The sequence below is a fragment of the Carica papaya genome, chromosome 2 (genome assembly GCF_054855325.1).
Source record: "Carica papaya isolate Zhongbai chromosome 2, ASM5485532v1, whole genome shotgun sequence".
Taxonomy (NCBI): domain Eukaryota; kingdom Viridiplantae; phylum Streptophyta; class Magnoliopsida; order Brassicales; family Caricaceae; genus Carica; species Carica papaya.
Genome location: NC_142310.1, coordinates 15,178,153 through 15,199,967, shown reverse-complemented (window position 1 = coordinate 15,199,967; position 21,815 = coordinate 15,178,153). Strand labels below are relative to the sequence as shown.

Here is a 21,815-nt window from a genome sequence, read left to right as displayed (position 1 = left end):
AAATCATAAATAAATAATATGAGAGTATCTTACGTGTTCTTAGGATCACTACCAGTGATTATTTGGCACTTTGAACTTCAAGAGCAGGATAACATATTTTGAATGGCATGTCTGCTACCAAATCTGCCCATTTCACTTCAATAGCATCAAGTATGGCATGTGACTGATCAACTGTTGCCAGACTGCTTACAACATACCACATGTTTCCTAGAGAAGAAAATTGGAAATCCATATATGTTGTCTGTAAGTCTCCAATTAGATAATATTCTTTATTAGGCATCCATTCCACCAACCAAGGAGAAATTTGATTTGGGTAAACGTTGAACTTATTAATTGCATCATTTGAGTACTCCTAAGTCTTGTAATGATAAATATCATTCAGTTTTCACAAATCAATCCAATAATACTCCCTGATGTGGAATGAAAGAGCAAGTAGGCAATTATTCAGTGCCTGGATAAGATCAATTGATCCATCTTCTGGAGCAAGCATTTCTTGTGCACAGAGTAAGGCAGAATAAAATAGTGGTTGCAAGGAAAAAAAAAGGATTAACTAGAGATACCACAAAAAAAGAAAGTAAACAAATAATATCTCTTAGTTACCAACTTATAAATTTAAATAATAGCCGATTCATGTAGGCTAGTGAGTCAAATTATAATATGTTGTTTCCACAACATGTTACAAACATACTTAATGCACAAACTAGATCTCCATAGTGTCAAACATTTAAGCTATGAATTATCTCAAAAAATATAAGCTATAAACAATACAATCTCCATCATTATGGGGAGTTGCACTATTCGGAAGCAACCAAAAATACAATGAGTAAAATTCTAATAGTTGAACATTTTCTGAATTGACCAGACTGGAATCATGTACTTATTACACCTGCCAGAAACTCACTTGAGAGGCACCAAGATATGATATCTATTTAACTCAAGCTTGTCAAGTACTTAATCCTTGCTTTATTTTCAAACTTCTACTATGAGTCCTACTTTGTTATTTGATTGACCTACAAAATTAGCCGTATTTCTTTCTAGTACGATATTAGTTTATACAAAGTAAGTCAATACAATAACATCCATTAATAGTAAAAACCATTTTGCTCAAGAAAGTCAACAAAAAACTTAGGCTCATGAATACATATATATCTTACCTTTGTTCTCGGTACATTTCTAGCTAAGTTATATATTATTAGATTAAACTTTTAAATTTAACTAAGAAGAAAAGAAACAAAATACGGAATGAAAGCTTAAAAATCCTCAAGTAATTACCTAAATTTTAGAAAATATTCATCAAGTATAAAATTTGTACCTAGTACCTTTAAAAATAGTCCTATTACAACTAAAAGTTAGACAATAGACGATATAATTTTAGTGATTGATTCAGACTCTCACAAAAGTTGAAATGTTGCTAGGTAATATGCGACAAATAGAAGAACTCATGTGTCCATTTTGTGCCCACCTAATCTATTTCTTTACTTGAAAAAAAAAATTTGTTTAACTTTTGTATCAACAAAAAAGAGTACCAAAAATAAATAAATAAATAAAATAGTTCATTTTTGTCTTAAAACCTAAAGAAAATGTGATATACTTTGTTGCAAGATACCAAAGCTTTTATTTTTGTGTTGGTTGCATTTCATTGTAGTCACCATCAATCACCTCTCATTATTCACTAAAGTGTCAATTCTTATAATTGGTCGTCAAATACTATATTTTAAACAATAAATATATGTTATTCAATTCACTTATTTATTATAATATTAAATAATTCATTCAAATTAAGTTTTATTTTATTATTTGATTAAAATATAAATTTAGTAGTATTTGTTTTTAGTACTGAATCAACTTGTACAATGGAAGTCAATACAATAACATCCAATATAACTTTCCAACAACAATAGAAATTAACCTCATATATATGTATATATTTTTAATTCGTAAATTAAGAAATTACATAGAAATTTTAGGTTGTGGGTCAAATTACACTAATTGAGAAACTATTTTGTAAAAAAAAATACAGTATAGTATAGTATAGTATTAGAAGTTAAAATATTTGTATATGTATCTAATTGTCCCATTTGCTTTAATTTCTAAACAAGCTTCATCATTTTCTTATGAAATTTAATTGCTACATTTCTTCCATATTTTATAATTTAACAATATATCACAATTTTAATATTTAAACTTTCTTATTTATGTTTTTTGAGAACTTAATTCTAATTGATCTTTCTATATATGAAGGATTATGAAACAAAATTTCATTTAATGAATTCAACCTAAAAATATAAGCGGTTCAAAAATAAAATTAGATATACCTAATAAAACAAGTAAAGGATTACTAATAATTACACAAAAAGTAAAAATAAAATCATGTGAACAAGATAGATTTAATACTGCTTAATGTAAATACACTTATATACTTTTGGACATATTTAATTTAAATTGTACTTTTATGTTTTTTTATTATCTAGGGTAAAGAGATAATTTCATAGAAAGTCAAATTTTTGATTTGAGTTAGTTCGTGGTCTGAAACTTAGGAATCATTGGAAGAATATGACTTCTTATAATGAATCTACTTTATAATTACTACCTAATTGTGCGTTATGCATTAGGAAAAAAAAAGAGAACTTATCTCTATAATGCCTCTAGTCTAACTCTTGTTTTTTGATTTCGTTTCCTTATGTTTTTCCTCGTCTTTCTCCCAATTATTTTCTAACTCTTCTTATATTTCTATATCACCTAAAATTGATCAGATCGTAACACAATAACAAACGTGAGGAAAAGATTATGAAGAAATTATATTGTGGTAAAGAAATTAATAGAACGAATTTTATAAAAGAAAAACTATCTTATTATTTTCTATCTGCCGCCACCCGCCGCCGAAGCGGAGGGATTTCCGACCGCCGATCGAGGTAAATTTCATACCCCCGACTCGTTTTTCCACGCTGATTTCCCCAGTGGCCAAATCGGAGCCAAAATCCCGGCCAAACGGCCGGAAAATACGGCCGAAAGCCAGCGGCGCCGCCGCGCCCCTCCTCGATTTTTGCCTCCGATGAGGCCATTCCCGGCCTCCGTTTAATGCAATTTTTATATCACCGTGATCACCATTCTTTTCTCTACAGGTTGATCGGAGCCGAATCGCCAAAACACGAACTTCACCGGAGAGCCACCGCACCCGAGAGCACCGCCGCCGGTAAGCTTCAATTTTTCGTAAATTTTCGGCCCCCCGAGGGCCGTAGGGTTGTTTTATCGCAGGAACCAATGCGAGTGTGGCCGAATTCGGCCAGAAACGGCCAACCCGAGGTGAACCGCCGCCGCAAGCGGCGGCGCCATCGCCGGAGCACGACGGAGCCGCCGTTCCGGAGTTGCGATATTGGCCGAAAGGGGCCCTGGGCCTAATTTGGGATTTTTTGGAACACGTGCAGGTACCAGTAGTGCGTTTCAGTTCCCCGGGAAAAATTCAGGGAAAATTAGGGACAGCTTGCAAGCGCACTGTGAAGCCGTGTTCGGACTCCGAAACGAGTAAAGACCCCTCACCCTATTTCCTATCATGGTCTTAAAGTTCAATAAATGATAAAACGGTATTTCATGAATCAACGAATGTGTGAAATTGCTTAAGGTCGCTAATGGAGTCCGAGTCTAGTGTGTTTGTCGGTTAACTGTTATTTGGCTTGTTTTACAGTTTTAAATGCAGCATGAGATTCAATGTTTTCATTTTATAGTTTCGTGTGCATATTTTACTGTTTTATTGATTATGGATTGAATGACCGGGATATTGATGCTGTATGTTGTCTGTTTGGCATAAATTATCGTTTTGCTTGTTTGTATGTGATTAATAGTGCTGACTGAGGGAAAAGGAGAATGAAAGATTATGTCAATGGAAATTGTATAATGTGGTCAGCCTGACTAGATATCCTGGGAGATGGTGGACGGACCGGGTCCGTAGGGAACCCTACCGGGATTGTGGTCTCCCATACCGGACGGGGTATGGAGCGATTGATCTGGACCGTCCGATCGCGCGCACGCGGATCGCCAACGTGGCCCATCCCCGGTCGACATGGTTTTGCCACGTGGCAGGTCCTGGTTGGCCAGGACTGCTGACTGGGTCTGCTAACGTGGCTGCTGACGTGGCAAGCGTTTTTTTTTTTCTCTCTTTTTCTTCAATTTCCCCGGGCGCTACAATACCACATTTCAAGGATAGAAATAATGGTGAAGCATACTTGGAGTGGGAGAGGAAGGTAGAATTAGTCTTTGATGACCATAACTACCACGAAGAAAAGAATATCAAACTAGCAGTAGTAAAGTTCACTAACTACGCTTTAGTGTGGTGGGATCAACTACTCCTCACTAGACGACGTAATAGAGAGCGACCAACATCCTCCTAGAGAGAGATGAAAGAAATTATACGAAAAAACATTCATACCCTCTCACTACTATAGAGAGATGCATTAAAAGTTACTGCGCTTAACGTAAGGGTCTATGTCCGTTGGGGACTATTACAAGGAGATGGAGATGGTCATGATCATGACCAATATAAAAGATGATCCCGAAGTAACCATGGCAAGATTCCTCAGAGGTCTCAACAGAGACATCGCCAACATAGTGCACATGGCCATGAAAATTGAGAGATAACTTAAGTACAAAAGGAGGGGCACATCATATGTTATCCCTACCTATAGCTTAGAATGGCCCAAGAAAGAAGAAAATAAGGGAGCAAACAAGAAGAAGAAAAAGTCTGCACCACTTGATACAAAAGGTATGACACCTAACTCATCTCAAAAGCATAGTACAATCAAATGTTTTAGTTGTTTTGAAACTAAACATATAGCTTCTCAATGCCTAAGTAGAGAAGATCATGCTTTTAAAATATGATGGTGGAATTGATAGTGTTAGTGATTGTGAGAGCGAAGATAATGATAACATGCCACCATTAGAGGATGTTGAGGAAAGTGTTGAATATCCAGCTCAGGGGGAAGCTTTGGTTGTCAGGAGAGCTCCGAATGTCCAAGTCAAGCCAGAAGAAAGTAACGAGAGAGAGCATATCTTCCACACTCATTGCCTTATAAATGAGAAGGTATCTACTCTCATTATAGATGGGGGTAGCTGCACCAACATTGCTAGTACTATCCTAGTTGATAAACTTAGGTTGACATGCATGCGTCATTCTCACCCTTATAAGTTACAGTGGTTGACTGATTGTGGAGAGATGAAAGTGACTAAGCAGGTATTAGTTTCTTTCTTTATTGGATGATACACTAATAAAATACGTTGCAATATTATGCCCATGCATGCTAGTCACATCCTACCTCTTATATCGGGGTTTCACCAATTTTACTTTCTTTGAGAAAATGTCATCGGCTAAAATGTTATATAAGATTATTGCAAAAATCTTCAAGGAATGGTTAGTAAAAAAACTAACACTCTCTCACATATTTCACTCCTTGTGTTTTACTCAGCCTCCTTCCTTCAAGATGAATATGAGAATTAAATTTCCTTGAATCAAGTTTTGTTTATGACACTTTAAGGAATCCTACAGAAAGAAAGTGATAAAACAATTCTAAAAGTAACAGTTCAAACACACGGATAAAGATAGTGTGTGTTTTATGTATGATGTTAAGTAACTAGGGTGCAATTAATTACTTAAAGATATAATGGAACAAAAGCACAATGCAAGAAAAAAAACTTAGAGTGCAAGAAAAATAATACGAATATGATATTTTCTTTTTTTTTTATGCGTAAGAAATGATGCAAGGTATGTTTTTTTAATATGAAGAACAAAAAAAAAAGATGCAAGGATAAAAGATGCAAGATAGTAAGATTTATCTCAAGTCTAAGCTCTGATACCAAATGATGCGGAACCCAGGATCAACTAACATGATCAAAAACTCCGCATATAGCATTACTATTCAAAATCATAAAACTCTCAACAAATCCTCCCTACTTGACCTACATTCAATACGTGAATGTCAACCAAGGTAATTGAGATAGTTTGAATTGATTAAAAATGCTAGAAGTATGAACTTGATAAGTTAGAAATCAATTCGAAAGAAAATTGATAAAACGCCACAAGGATTTACCTTGATAAGTTGAATCAATTCTCATTCAACAAGAAGGTTGAAGAAACCTAACAAGTTGGAAACTAGAATTTCATAGTTTTATTATTCTCAAACTTGAATGATTACAATTGTGAATTGAAGATCTATTTATAGAGTAGGTCATGTGCATTACAAGAAAATAAATATCCTACATTAATGGTAGAAATTACAAGAAAATTAAGTCTTGTCTTGAATGAGAAAATAATAAAAATTAAGAAGACTTTGACTAATAAGCTAGATATGATATTCTCTTTTTAAATAAGAATATTTTGATTAATTATGGAGGACTTAGGGGAAGTAAATATGGTTAATTATAGTTGGCCATTAAAAGAATAAAAAGGCCACCAATATCTTTCCTAAACCGTGGGATTTAATTCTTTAAGGAATGAGATTCGATTTTCTCTTCCTTTAAGATATCACATGATTTAGGAAGAAGTCTTCTCTCTTGGTTGATTCTCCCTCTAAAGAAATTATTGTCCCTTTCCTTCAAAAAATTTTGAAAATATTTAAATACAAGAGTAAACTTATCCCTATTGTATTTAAAGTTAAGCATGTCTATGCTATTTTAAATCCAGAAGGAGTTTGATTTTACAATAGTGGAAAAACGCCTCTGCGCATCTATGCTTGGAGACATAAATCCTGTAAACTTGGGTCTTCTTCCTATTTCACTGTTTTTAAAATATACACGTAATGAGCTCCACATACCCAGTAAGAAAAATATGAAATTCACACTTACGAACAGAAAACATTACCACTAAACTTCCATGTACCACACTCAAACTCTACTTATTATATTTTATACTATATTACCATTACCCACGTTGTATTATTCTCTAATTCCTCCACATTTCTACCCAATATTTCCCAACCTCACCTGCTATTACCACTAAATTCTTCCTCTGGTAAGAACCTCAGACATAAATATTTCTCCCCCATAGTATCCATTTCTCATATTTCCCTCCAGCCACTCTTTGTGTAGTTTAATATGCCTTGCACCCATAAATTTCCCTATAATTTTCATCTTCTACATACAGCTCTATTTTTTTTCCATAAATCATGTTCTTAATTACCTAAATACTAGGACCAAAAATTCATATTCTTCTGTTAGTCTCATTAATTATATATATATATATTACTTCATCCCAAAGGACCAAAAATCAATATTATTTCACACACACACACACACACACACACACATTCATAGTTTTCCATATACATATTGATCACTCAGTCAATAATTCTCTTCAGGGTATCAACCCCCCAACCCATCAAATGGGCCTATAACATCACAGTTATTCGCTTCCTCACTGGAGCACGACGGTCAATTGCCTTTAAAATAATTTTGGCCAAAAGTCCGACCACTCACACATACAATGCCACTTTCTTTCCAGGATATCAACCCCCAGACCCATCAAATGGGCCCATAACATCACAGTTATTTGCTCCCTCGCTAGAGCATGACAATCAGCTGCCTTCACAACTATTTCGACCAAAAGCCCAGCCACTCACACACACAATGCCACTTTCTCTCTGGGGCATCAACCTCTCTGACCCATCAAATGAGCACATAACATCATAGTTATTCGCTCCCTCACTAGAGCACAATAGTCAATTGCCTTCACAACTATTTTGGCCAAAAGCTCGGCCACTCACACACGTAGCCCATCTTCTTTTCCTATACTCCTCCATATTCTGTTTTCCTTTATAGATTTACTATAGGTCAGGATCGACTCTCATTATCCCTGGTTTTCAAGGGATGATTCCTCTTTTTCTTCTTATATGAAATTCTCATTTCCATACTAATTTGAAATCTCATTTATCTTCCCTTAAACTCATCTGCCAAATTCCTGCCCTAAATTTTCCTTCCTAAATATCATTAAATTCTTAAATACTCTTCCTAATTACTCTCTTGTAAATGACATAATCACTTACCCCCTTCCTCATCCATCTCTATTTTCCTCAGTTCTCATTTCATTTTTACAGATTAACGTTTCCATTTCCTAGCGTTTCTTTTTCTATTTTTAACCTCTTAACCAGTTTACAATTCTGTTGTACTTGACACTCCCCGACACTCGCTGGTACCATGTTATGCTAAACGTATCAGAAATTCAATGTATAACTTTTTAATTTTGAGTTGAGAGAGTCAAAATTTAACTTACCCTTGTTCGTGATGACAATGCTGAGCAGCTCCGTGTTTCACTCGCTCGTTCTTTGTACGACCTCCTTCTGAGCTAGCCTTCCATTGCAGCTTCGTCCGTACTCTCCTCCTTTGCTCCCCTAAATGGAATCTATTTTTCTCTTTTCCTTCCACTCTTCTACTCTCTCTCTCTCTCTTTTGTGACCACAATCCCCCTTTTTCCCTTCCCCTTTTCTCTTGGTCAACTTCCCCTATTCTCTTAAAAAGGAAAGTTAGAGTTAGTATTTATATATGCATTGTCGGCCATCCAATCTTCATTTAAAATCTGGATCGTTAAATTAGATTCTTGATGTGATCAAGTTTATAAAAATTATATAATGGTCCAAAATCAAGTAATCTTTATTCATTTAGGTCCCTATTTATGCGAGATGTTATAATCTCTCCCCTTAAAAAAATTTGTCCTACAAATTTGAACTTATCAGGAAATTATAACAGATGAGGATATTTGATTTTCATTACCTCTTCTGGTTCTTAGGTGGTTTCTTTTACAGAATAGAGTTGTTATAGTATTTCTAACGGTTTAATCACTTTAAATTGTGATATCTCCTTTCTTATCTCCAGACGTAAAGGTATATATACTCACTAAGAATTGGCCTTATATTCTCAAAGGTTTTAGAACCTAAGGAGATTTGATGACACTTCAGTATAGACCTCTTAAAAGAAATCTTTAATATTAATAAAAGACTACTATTTTAGATTATGTTGAATGTCAAAATTCATTATAGCCTTATATTTTCCAACAATAAATTATGCATCGTCATCACCATCCAACACTATCACGAGGTATCATACCTTTGTTTGATTACCATCATAAAGAGTCCTTTAGTAGTATGACAACATTCTCTATTAGCCATAAGATTAAATCCTTAATTACCTAAGTAACCTTAACGCCATAATATGTTTATGTCTTTCATGGCATTCATATGTCTAAATAGAACTATTTAGATTCTCATTTCTTCTTTCGTGGAAATTAGTACATGAATAATTTGGAAAATATTATTGGTTTTCAAACTTGTTGTTCCTCGTCTATTTTCAAACTTCTCAGGGTCAATTGCCTCGAGAATGACTTAATCTGGATCCTTTAAAATTTTCAACATGTGAACTAGGGAGCTTATGTCTATGGGTCTCTAACATTATATAGGGGTCTCACTAGAATGTGTTCTACTTTCTCCTTCCCATCATAATCAGATTTATTTTTACCCCGTTCTAAAAATGCACTTTGGTCAATCTCCAGCTTTCCAAGGTTGATAACATCACTAGAAAAAGTTATTTTTTCTGCCATTGTGTTAAAAGTCCTAGGGCCCTGACATGTATGCCAAAGTCCAAGAAATAGTCATTTTTTTTTGTAAGGTAGTCCCCTTCACCCTACGTCATTAATTTTCATTAAATTTATATTTTCTTTAGGGGTTTCGCTAGAATGTCAGGTATGCCTTGGTTGTATGTTTCCGCATTAGGGGAGCTACTCCTGAGTTTTCTAATGACTTTTAGTACTCTAGTTGATATGAAGGTCAAGACCAAAGCTCTCTCCCCGATAGCTTATTAGAGTATACCTCATATATGTTATTTTTTTCTTGGGAATCTTAAAAATTATTTTCGTGTCAAAATCTTTTCCTCTTTACTCAATTGATCTAGTATATAATCAATTTATTCTTAGAAAAGTCAAATTGCTCTTCTAAATTTATCACAATCTGAATGATTTCTAACCCACTTCAGTACTCAATCAGGTTCTCCTGAAGCCCTATAAAATTTACATAATGAGTTATGGAATACATATTTCTTACTAAAAATCATTGAGATAGAAAAGTTCATTTACTAGCTCGACTAACATTGTTTATACTCTTTACCAATTTAAGTCCTTCCATAGTTGGATACTATATAGCTTTTAAGGGTTTCATATAACTATTCTTAGATATGGTCTTATGATATAGTTCATTTGGTTGTCACATTGTTCTCAAGGCGTTTATTGGTGTTTTCTACGTTCGACTGTGATTAAGTCTTATTCATCGTTGACTAGCTTGTTCGGAGTAAAGCCATATTGTTGTGATGTGAACTCACATAGTAAGTGTACTAGTTCGAACACATAGTATAGCAGTAAATTCGGATATTGTCCCATGAGGACTAATATAGCAATTACTAGAATCACAATTAATTGATATTATTTGGCCAAAGACTAAGAGAATGAGTATGAACTAAAACTTAAAAACAATAAGAAACAATGAATTAGGAATAATTAACAATCAATATATAATGGTGGTTAAGATCTTAAAATCCACCCTAAGTTCAACTATGAATTTCCTTAATTCAATCTACAACCAGAACTTTTCTCCAATTTCATTCAATCATATAGGAATCTCTTTCTCAAGATCAATTACCTTACCTACATAATAACACACATATCTTTATGGATTAGTATGAATCGGTGCATTAACATTCAATCATCAAATATATAGATCATGCCAAGTATTTCTACTCACATTCAGTTTATTATACTAACTTGATATTCTAATGAATAATCAATCTCTCAATCCAATCATTTATCATAAATTAATAAATAGGTAATTAATTTATTTATGCATTAAGCCACAAGATAATACATAGGGATTGAGAAAAAAGTCTTTCATAGATTGAATAAGAAAATCACAAAGTATCCTTTAGGGTTTCATCAAAGATCTCCACAGAAAAGTTTAGTGACACATCCTAAAGAAAATTGCAAGAGAAAAATCTAAAAAAAAACATGAAATGATAAGGAATAACCGACTAGAAGAAGTTCTTGATGTCTGAAACCGTTTTCTCTTTTCTTCTCTTCTTTGGTCTCATTTTCTTTTTGGGCTCCTCCACTTTTTATATCATTCAAGACCTAATATTTTGATCTGGCATGTCCCACGACCATGTAGAATTAACACACAGCTGTGTCTTCCTCAAAATTATGTCAATTTCCAACTTTTAGACACGACACGGCCCTGTCTCTTTCATCGAGCAAAACAGAAATCTTGCCTTCTTAACACATGTCCATGTGTTAACCTAATATAGGGCACATGTCCGTGTCTTTTAGGAACACAATTGTGTCTGACTCAGAAATAAAAATGATGGCTCCGTAACACATAGTTGTGTGTTATGGGCATGTCTCCCACATCTTCATGTTTCAACCCTTTTTTGCCCAAATCTTTTTCCAATCCACTCTAATTTGCTTCCAAGTCCCAAAATCATTCCTAAAAAAGTCCAAAGAAAATCCAACAGCATATGTGAAAAAAATCGATCAAAATCAACTCAAATAAAATAGGAAAGTATCTATAAAATTCAATTATGTCAACTCCCCCCACATTTGAGTTTTACTTGTCCTCAAGCAATCTTAAATCCATTCTACAGCAAAACCATTAATGAAATCCTCCTCATCAAGACTATATTACCTCATGATAACATAAAATAATATGTACAAAGGTACAATCATCTATAGAAGACAATTCAACAACTTCAGAATATAGACCCCATCCAATCCGATCTTATTCTTAGAAATTAAGTATTCAAAATATTCTATGAGTCATTCAATCATTCATAATATCCAAACTTTATAATCCAAAACATAATCAAGCTCAGTTGGCAAAAGAGTAGGCATACATGCAACTTTATTTTTACTTTTTTGTAAAGCACATTATTAGTTGTTTAGAATGTCAGTTAACCTTTTTACACGAGTGCAGACATTGGTGATGCTAGCCCCCAGTTACTTAGTAGGTCACATTTCGAATGGCCACTAGCTCTACTCATAATCAATATTTTATTCTTCGAGCCAAATCGGTCCACTAAGGAAGGAGGAAGCTCTCCCTACCAAAGGCAGCTGCATTCCCAGGGCTCAAATTGAAGACCTTTGGTTAAGCTAGCATAACGTCGAACCGCTATGCTACTCCCCTTGATGGTGTAAAATTGAGTGATCAGCGAAGTATTTTATTATTATTATTATTATTTTTTACATATATATATATATATATAATTCTATACCACAATATGCTTACTTTTATAAAGAATTATTCAGTTTAGACAAAAGAACGAATTTCATAACTCAAAGGATGTAGAAGATTGTAAACTCTTAAAACTTGAATAAACTAAAAAGGTCAAATACTTCTACTGCTGAAGTGTTTCCAAAAATAATCTTATCTCAGTACATATAGATTTAATGTCATAATTATCATCATAGGTAGTCATGATGCTACAGGATACATCAAGATCAAACCATGGAACTTCATTTAGATTTAGAGGATAACAACAAATATAAAGAATTAGAATACCACTCCCCCACACCTAAATGTGACTATGTCCCCATAGCTCGTAAAGCAGAAAAATAAAAGACAATGATAGTAAAAGAAACGAAACTTTCCTGAAATTTTGATCGAGTAGCATTCATTGCAGTCACTATGAAGTTTGCAAAAAACCTAAAAATATACTGACAAGCACTAAAGGAGAACTAAGTAAGCAAGTTAGTGGTAAATCAGAGAAGGGAACTAAAAGATATAATAGGTAAAGATAGACTGAAAAACAAACATAAAAAAAGATTGAAGAAAAAAATAAAAAAAAATGAGACTAACTGTCTGACGGTGGGTAGTGTGGGGGCTAGAATCCTATATGCTGAAAGTACGCCATCATAATATGCTCTATTCACCTTTGGCGTTCTTTAATTCTTTCTTGCCCCCTACTTAGCTGCTCTAATCTATCCTCTAATATGGAACTTGAATTAGGACCTGGTCCTACATCGGCTTGGGGAGAGCTAGGCTCACCCCTATCCATGGGTCCCGACTACCTTGATTTCAACTTGTTCGGTGGTTCCTTAGTTGAGGGCTTGTTTTTCTCTTCACTAGAGCTACAAATCTCCTAAAATATGAAGTTCCTTGGTGCATTAAATTGAGGTCTCCCTTCTAGCAAAACTACTTGCTCGTTGACTTCTTCATTCTTCATGTCACTCCTTTCTCCAATCATGATACCTTGTTCTAATGCATCTTTAATGTAATTTTCCTGAAAAACACCTTGCACAACCGAATCAAATGTATCAATCATGAAACAAGTATCATCTGAAGTATGTGCATATTTCATGGATTCAAACATATAAAAAGTAATTTCCTCATTAAATACCCTAAGTGTCAATTTACCATCATGAACATCAATTAAAGCTCTAATAGTTGCTAGAAATCGTCTTCATAGGATAATTGATATCTCAAAGTCCCCTTCCATATCTAAGATCACAAAGTCTACTGGAAATATAAACTTATCAACCTTAACTAGCACATTTTCTATTATTCCAACTGGAATTTTGATAGATCTATCTATTAGTTACGATGTAATCTTAGTTGGCTTAGGTTCTCCCAATTGTATCTTCTTGTAAGTATCATATGACATCAAATTGATACTAGCTCCTAAATCACATAATGCCTTTTCAATTGAAAGATCACCTAAATTACATGGAATAGTAAACTTACCAGGATCCTTCAACTTTTGTGGCATCTTCTTTTATAGAATAACTTAGTATTCTTCATTAAGCATCACCATGGCCACGTCTTCCAGTTTCCTTTTGTTGGATAGAATCTCCTTTAAGAACTTTGTATAGCTAGGCATCTGTTATAAAGCTTCAACCAAAGGAATATTGATATGCAATTATTTAAACATATCCAAAAACTTACCAAATTGCTTATCTAATTATTGTTGCTTCAATCTCTCGTCTCCTCCTCGATTGGATAGCTCTTTCTCTTGATCTCTTTTTCTTTTTTCTTCTTCTTCCTTGGTTGAGTTACTCTCATCTACTTGTGTTATCTTCCTTGGTTTCAACTCCACTAATTGTTCTCCCCCACAATACCCATTTCTTAGATTTCCTTGTAGTCACTCTTCACCCAGTTTAATATGCCTTGCAGCCATAAATTTCCCTACTATTTTCATCCTCAACATACAGCTTTATTTTCTCCATAAATCCTATTCTTAAATACCTAAATACTATGACAAAAAATTCATGTTCTTCTATTAGTCTCATTAATTATATATATATACATATCATATTTCATCCCAAATGACCAAAAATCAATATTATTTCACACACACACATTCACAGTTTTCCATATATATATGGATCATTCAGTCAATAATTCTCTTCGAGGTATCAACCCCCCCGACCCATCAAATGGGCCCATAACATCATAGTTATTCGCTCCCTCACTGGAGCACAACAGTTAACTGCCTTGACAATAATTTCGGCCAAAAGTCTGGCCACTCACACACATAATGCCACTTTCTCTCCAGGGCATCAACCCCCTAACCCATCAAATGGGCCTATAACATCATAGTTATTCACTCACTCACTAGTGCATGATAGTCAACTGCCTTCACAATTATTTTGACCAAAAGCCCAGCCACTCATATGCACAATGCCACTTTCTCTCAGGGGTATCAACCCCCCCGACCCATCAAATTGGGCCATAACATCATAGTTATTTGCTCCCTCACTGGAGCACGATAGTCAATTGCCTTCACAACTATTTCGGCTAAAAGCTCGACCACTCACACACACAATACCTCTTTCTTTCTTATACTCCTCCATATTCTATTTCCTCTACGGATTTACTACAGGTCAGGATCTACTCTCGTTATCCCTGGTTTTCAAGTGATGATTCTTCTATTTCTTCTTTTGTGAAATCCTCATTTCCATACCGATTTGAAATCTCACTTCTTTTCCGTTATACTCATCTGTCAAATTCCTTTCCTAAATTTTTCCTCCTAAACATCATTAAATTCTTAAATACTTTTCGTAATTTCTCTCTTGTAAATCACATAATCACCTACCCCCTTCCTCATCCATCTCTATTTTCCTCAGTTCTTATTCTATTTTTTATGGATCAATGGTTCCATTTCCTAGTGTTTCATCTTCTATTTATTACCTCCTAACCAGTTTATTGTTCTGTTCTACCTAACGCCCCCCAACACTCGCCAGTACCATGTTATCCTAAAACATATCAAAAATTCAATGTATAATTTTTAATTTCGAGTTGAGAGAGTCAAATTTTAACTTACCCTTGTTTGCGACAATAGTGATGAGCAACTATGTGTTTTGCTCGCTCGTTCCTCGCACGACCTCCTTCTAAGCTAGTCTTTCACTGCTGCTTCGTCCATACTCTCCTTCTATGCTCCCCTAAATGGGAATCTATTTTCTCTCTCTCTCTCTCGCATTCGCAATCCCTCTTCTTCCCTTCACCTTTTTTCTTGGTCGACTTCCCCTCTTCTCCCAAAAAGGAAAGTTAGGGTTAATATTTATATATGCATCATGAGTCGTCCGATCTTCCATTTAAAATTTGGATCATTCAATTAGATTGCTGATGTGACCAAGTTTGTGAAAATTACATAATGGCCCCAAATCAAGTAATCTTTATTCATTTAGGTCCCTATTTATGCGGGATGTTACAATAAATTTAATAGTAAAAATTAAAAATAAACCCCAAGAAAAACTGAAAAAAAGAATAAAATTGTTTTGTATTAAACAAATTTGTTTAATTTAATACTAGTACAAACAAAATTATATCTAGAAAATATTAATATTATTATATAATATATAATATATGATATTTTTTACACAAGGCGCCACATCTGCCTTGGTAAGTATTTTTAATTATAATTATATTTTTTGAAAAAATAAAAATATATAATAGAAAAATTAATATTAGGGTTTAGGTTTTGAAATTTTCTTTTCCGATTTTATCCCATTTTCATTATTATTTATTTATTTTTCTTCTCTTTTCTTTTACTTCCCCGTCAAGACTGCACAGCTCGATTGTTTTGTTAAACAGTTCAGATCATTTGTAAGTCATATTTTTCTCTAATTTACTATTATAAATGTGATGGTATAAATTTGTTTGGTTGGACGTTATTTTGTATGAAAGAAATTTGTTTAATTTCTTATTACTATAAATAAAAATAATATTTAAAAATATTAATATTATTATATAATATATAATATGTGATGTTTTTTATAGAAGATATCAGCTCTGCATTGGTCAGTATTTTTTAATTATAATTATATTTTGAAAACTAAAAGTACATAATAGAAAAATTAATATTAGTGCTTCGGTTTTAAAGTATTCTTTTTTCATTCTATCCCCGTTTTCGTTCTTATTTATTTATTTATTTATATTTTTTAACTTCCCCATTAGAACTTGATGGCTCGATTGTTTATTTAAACGGTTCAGATCATTTGTAAGTCATATTTTTATCAACTTTAATATTATAAATTTGATGGTAAAAATTGAAAATAAACCCTAAGAAAAGCTCAAAAAAATGATAAAATTGTTTTGTATTAAACAGATTTGTTTAATTTAAGACTAGTACAAAAAAAAATATTTAGAAAATGTTAATATTATTATATAATATATAATATGTGATGTTTTCTATATAAGACTACAGCTCCACCTTGATTAGTACTTTTTAATTATAATTATAATTTTAAAAAAACTAAGAATACTAATAGAAAAATTAATATTAGGATTTAGGTTTTGAGATTTATTTTTCGATTTTATCCCGTTCTTATTTATTTATTTAATTTTCTTTTCTTTTACTTTTCTATTAGAATTGGAAGTCTCGATTGTTTAGTTGGATAATTCAAATTGTTCGTAAGTCATATTTTTTTCAACTTTAATACTATAAACTTGATGGTAAAAAATAAAAATAAACCATATGAAATGATAAAAAAAAACATACTTGGAGTGTTCTGGATCTAGCCAACAGCTAGGGTTTTTGGTTGGTAAAGAAATGAATTAAAAGACAGTAATATGCATATGTATTTGTAGTCTGTATATATAACACTAGGGTTTAGGTTTTGAATTTTTTTTTCCCAATTCTACCACCATTCTTCTTTATTTTTTTATTTATTCTTTATTTATTTTTTATATTTTGATTGTCTTGGTTTGGCAGTTCAGATTAAGTCATATTTTTCTCAATTTTAATGTTATAAATTTGATGGTAAAAATTAAAAATAAATCCTATAAAAAACTAAAAAAAATGATAACATTGTTTTGTATTGAACAAATTTGTTTAATTTAAGATTACAACAAACAAACTTATAGTTGCTTTTGTTTAGCTTATGACTGGTGATCAGAATTTGAGTGGTTTGATAGAAATAGTTCCATCATACCGCGATGTAATTTCAGAGAGATTAGTAGTTGTTGTCGTGACCATTCTTTATCTGGTTATTAGCAAAAGAGAGGGTAAAAAAAGTTCTTTTAGGGTTTAAAGATTCTGCTATGATATTGTAAAAATTTGTGATTAAATTTTCTGCTATTAAATTTTTATTCATGATATTTAGTTTGTAAAATTTGAATATATATATATATATATAGGAGAAGATTAAAAAAGTTTTAATAGGAAAATAAGTACAAATCAATCCTATATATTCTTGTTATGAAAATCGACTATGATTCTACTCTATAGTGAGATTTTTCTAAAGATACCAACTTGTATAGGAATCTGACTTTTACAAAAAGTTGGATTCTTACAGTAGCATTGGTCCACACAAATTACTTCTTTTTAACATGGCAGTTGGTGGAGCTGCGATAGTCCCATAGTTGTATGAATTCTTTTGTAGCACCTGGTCAGGCCTTAAAATCCCTGCAAGGCACTCATTGTCTACAGTAAGGGCCACTATAACACTGCTGCAACTTTGGAGGCGAGGTTTCATGGAATGTTCAAGTTCAAAAATTTAAGCTTCTTACTCTTGGATAGTAAATTTAAAAGTAATTTATATGCAACTTCACAATATTATGATTAATATAATAAAAGGATGAAGAGAATTATTATCTACTTGATTGTGGCAAAGGAAAGTGAAATTCAATTACCATTTTGTTTCAACCCTGGAAGAATGATGCAGGAGCAAGATAGGGACACTCCTAGAGGATGAGTCTCACATGAATAGGATTTTGTTGTTAAGCTTTTGGGTAGGTTAGAGTTCTTTTGTCATTATTTCAATATCCTATTTAAATTAGTTTTCCTTATAATTCGGAGCTCGTTACATTAAATTGAGTCCTAGGTTGTACTATCTTTAGTTGTTACTCTAAAAAAGAATAGAATTTGTATAGGTCTACATATATTCATGTAAAATTTCTTCACATGTCAGATTTTGATATAGAGAATTAGATCTATTCAAGTAAAATATTTTCTCGGAGATCAGAAATTTGTTTAGTTTTCCAGTAGTTTGATTAGTAAAATCAATTTTCTAAATTAATGATGTTCTCTCCTCAAACTACTCTTTCAGCCTTGCAAGTATAGCTAATTTCTATATTATGAGCCTTTAGTCATTAGGCATGTTACTGATTGTTTAATTCATAATCTTATCTTATTTTTTGCATGTTGTAGTTGGTGGATCTACCCTCTGTTGTAGTTGTATAATTGTACAGCTAATTATACTTCTCAAACTTCAATCATTTTGATTTGTAATTAATTTTTTTTATCATGATATTTTCTGCAGAAATTTACGAAAATGAATATAACAAATATTTTGCAATAGACTATTCATTGAAGATTCCAGCCAGACATATAGTATGTGGTAGCTTTAAATCGTCTATTCTCTTTGCATGAGAACTAACATGAGAAAGAACTAGCTTACCTAGATGGTTATGTTCCTTGGAAAAACATATAACAAAAAATCGAATAAAGGCCATTGTTGTTTGGCTTTATTCAAATTCAAATCCTACGGTTTTTATCTAGCAATTCAATACATATGGTTTAATTTTTTTTGGGTCATTTTATATTAAATTGTTACCTTTTTGAAGGACATTTGCATGTGCTTGGACTTCTGAAAGTGAGGCATAAGATTTTTTTAAAAAAAATCAAAATTAGGAAAAAGCACAAAAGAGTATTCAAGATGAGAAAGTCTTACTAATAATTTAATATAACAACCACAGATATTAAATTGTTAGAAAAGAAAAAGAAAACTTAAGAGTTAAATTTGAATGAAGTCAAATCAGAAGGGGAAATAAATAAATGAAATGTGGTGGGTTTCTATTGTGTATTTTGCTACATTATGTTTATGATGAAATTGGATATTGAACATTACAATCTTCTGATTCATCTAATCTCCTATTTAGTTAATTGACCAGGAAAATTTAAATAACAAATCATATCTCACTGCAATCAAAGCGTAAGTACTGGAAAACCTTCGTTGCGTTCAGCATGCTCCTAGTGTGTAGATGCAAGAGGTTAGTTACATGGAAATAACTGCCAAGTTGATATGATAACTGATGTGTTTTTCCTTTTGGGATAAGTTCATTGATAATAGTTAATTAGATCTAATCACGTAAGAAAATCTTTGTTTCATCAACGCAGTGAAGATTGCTCTTGTTGTGTAAAACAGTCATTTCGCATGAAATTCTTCAAATATGTTCATATTGACTCATGATACAGTAGATGTCCACAAACTCAGGATATTTGTTAAAGTGGATGACTATGAAAAGTTTGTGGACTCTTGTAGTAAACCAACTGATTGAATGAATAAATATATATGATGCATTAAAAAAATTGGTGATCTGATGACAATAACTTGCTTTGCAGGTTCCGCCCGATTTCTACATCCCAGATTTTGATGAAGATGAGCAAAACCTCGATGAACGCATGAATCGTAAGTAGACAACCTTAAATCATTGCATATGCAAAGACATTCGCACTTACAGTAGCTCACAATTCATAGTGCTGCAACGCAAAAACATGTTTACATTTCTTCGCTTAGTTTGAAGTTGTAGTAAAAATTTTCTTTAAAAAATGGATATTATAAGTAACAAATCTTCGGAATGTTATGCTTTCCTAAATACAATGAGGAATGTGTTTCAGAGCACACCCAGGACAAGCAGATCCAGCAGGATGATGAATACTATGATGGGGATAATGATAATGATCATAATATGGACATCTAAGGCTAACCAAATCAATGTATTGATTTCATGTTTTAGGTAGCAATTGCCTTGTGTAAGCAAAGGTTTGGCAGATTTTGATTATAGCTAACAGGTTCATATCAAAGAAAATTAGATTTTGCATATCCTTATTCATAATATATATATGTTTGTTTCCTAACCATTTTGTTAGATTGAAGTTTATCTATAGATACTTTTTTCCCTGTTAAAGATATTATATTAAAGGAAACTATTGAAATTTTTTAAAGTCGGGTACATCATGTGCCTTCTGTCCCGAGTCTATATAAAGGAGTTTATAAAATTTAAGAAAAATTATTGTTTCATCTCTAAAATTTTTTACCCATTATAAAATAAAAATATTTGGTTTTTTTTATTATAATTTACTAGCATGATAATTTATTTTATTTTATTGATAGATAAAAAAGATAAAGTATGCTATTTAAGTGACCAATATAAATCTTCACGTCTTTGTTCAGTTTTTTTTCTTTTTTTGGTGAAATATTTGATTTATGAAGCTTTAAGACTTTATAAGAGATTAATATATATTTCAGGCACAATTATTTTCAAAACAAAGAAGGAAATGACAATTTTTTTTTAAAAAAAAGTTTCTTTTCAAAATTTGGGCATTAAAAGTCGGTTTCAAGGAGGACTAAATTTGATTTGTTTTTTCTAACAACATTGTATCAGATATGCAACCAAACCCAATCATATATTATATTAGAAAACTAGTTCATGACGTTTAACAAGAACAAGTAAAAACCTCTATTGAAAATCTCAATGGGAGAAATACCAAAAAGAAGAAAGATGTGAATCATACTGCAAAACAACATGAAACCTAAAATTTCTGGTACGTGAATAAGCAAGTAATTACTAGAAGGCCCTCTATGTCGGTTTTCAAGACTCTACACTTAATAGTTAGACAAATCAGTCATGGATTAAGATTTATGTTTTAAATTACCTGTTTGAAATTATCAGATCCTGAAAACAAATAAGTCTCTTTCCCAAGAACAAACGCCAATTCTAAGTAAATTAAATGCTAGTGAAGAGGTGCAAATCCCACCCCAATCAAGATGGAAAGAAATTAAGAAAGTTGACTTGGGCAAATAATTCAATCACTTCTTCCAGGAGTCTTGGTGATTTGCAGTAATATTCCCCATAAACCAGAGCTGGAGATATGAATTCCCCATAATCCGAACCAACATTTCTAAACCTATTGAAGAGGCAATAAAAAGGTAAATAAAAGTTGCATTGACGCCCATAACTTTTCTCTATTATCTGATAAACCTATATCATTGACGCCCACAACTACAAACACAATATTGTCATTTACTGACTAGTGTTTGATCGGTTATGTATCAATCTTATGAAACTTTAACAAATATACCCATACAGCCAATTCTAAAACTTTATCACACCAATGCTGTCAATTTTAGAACTTTATCATTTATCAGACACCATGATATACCTAAAGCCCCATCAAAAACTTCATCATTTTCTAGATTATGGTTAATTAATCATGAACAACTCACATTAATTTAACCATCTTCACTTCAAGTTAGCTTGGCTATGTTCTCCTTTCCAGTACCACAAGAGGGTTATGGGTTT

General features: G+C 32.6%; 1 protein-coding gene and 2 pseudogenes across 1 annotated transcript in view; 1 reads left to right on the top strand and 2 right to left on the bottom strand.

The window, feature by feature from the left end:
* The window catches only part of LOC110817321 (large ribosomal subunit protein P2y-like), a 51,524-nt gene extending 43,119 nt beyond the window's left edge, over nt 1–8,405 (bottom strand). Inside the window, exon 1 of the mRNA XM_088213392.1 lies at nt 8,255–8,405. The gene's annotated coding sequence lies outside the window, so the exon portion shown is untranslated. The remainder of the gene's footprint in view (nt 1–8,254) is intronic.
* Nucleotides 59–490, bottom strand: LOC148268798 (neutral/alkaline invertase 3, chloroplastic pseudogene; annotated as a pseudogene).
* On the top strand, nt 4,480–20,213 carry LOC110817315 (putative histone deacetylase 10; annotated as a pseudogene).
* Nucleotides 20,214–21,815: the final 1,602 nt, after the last annotated feature.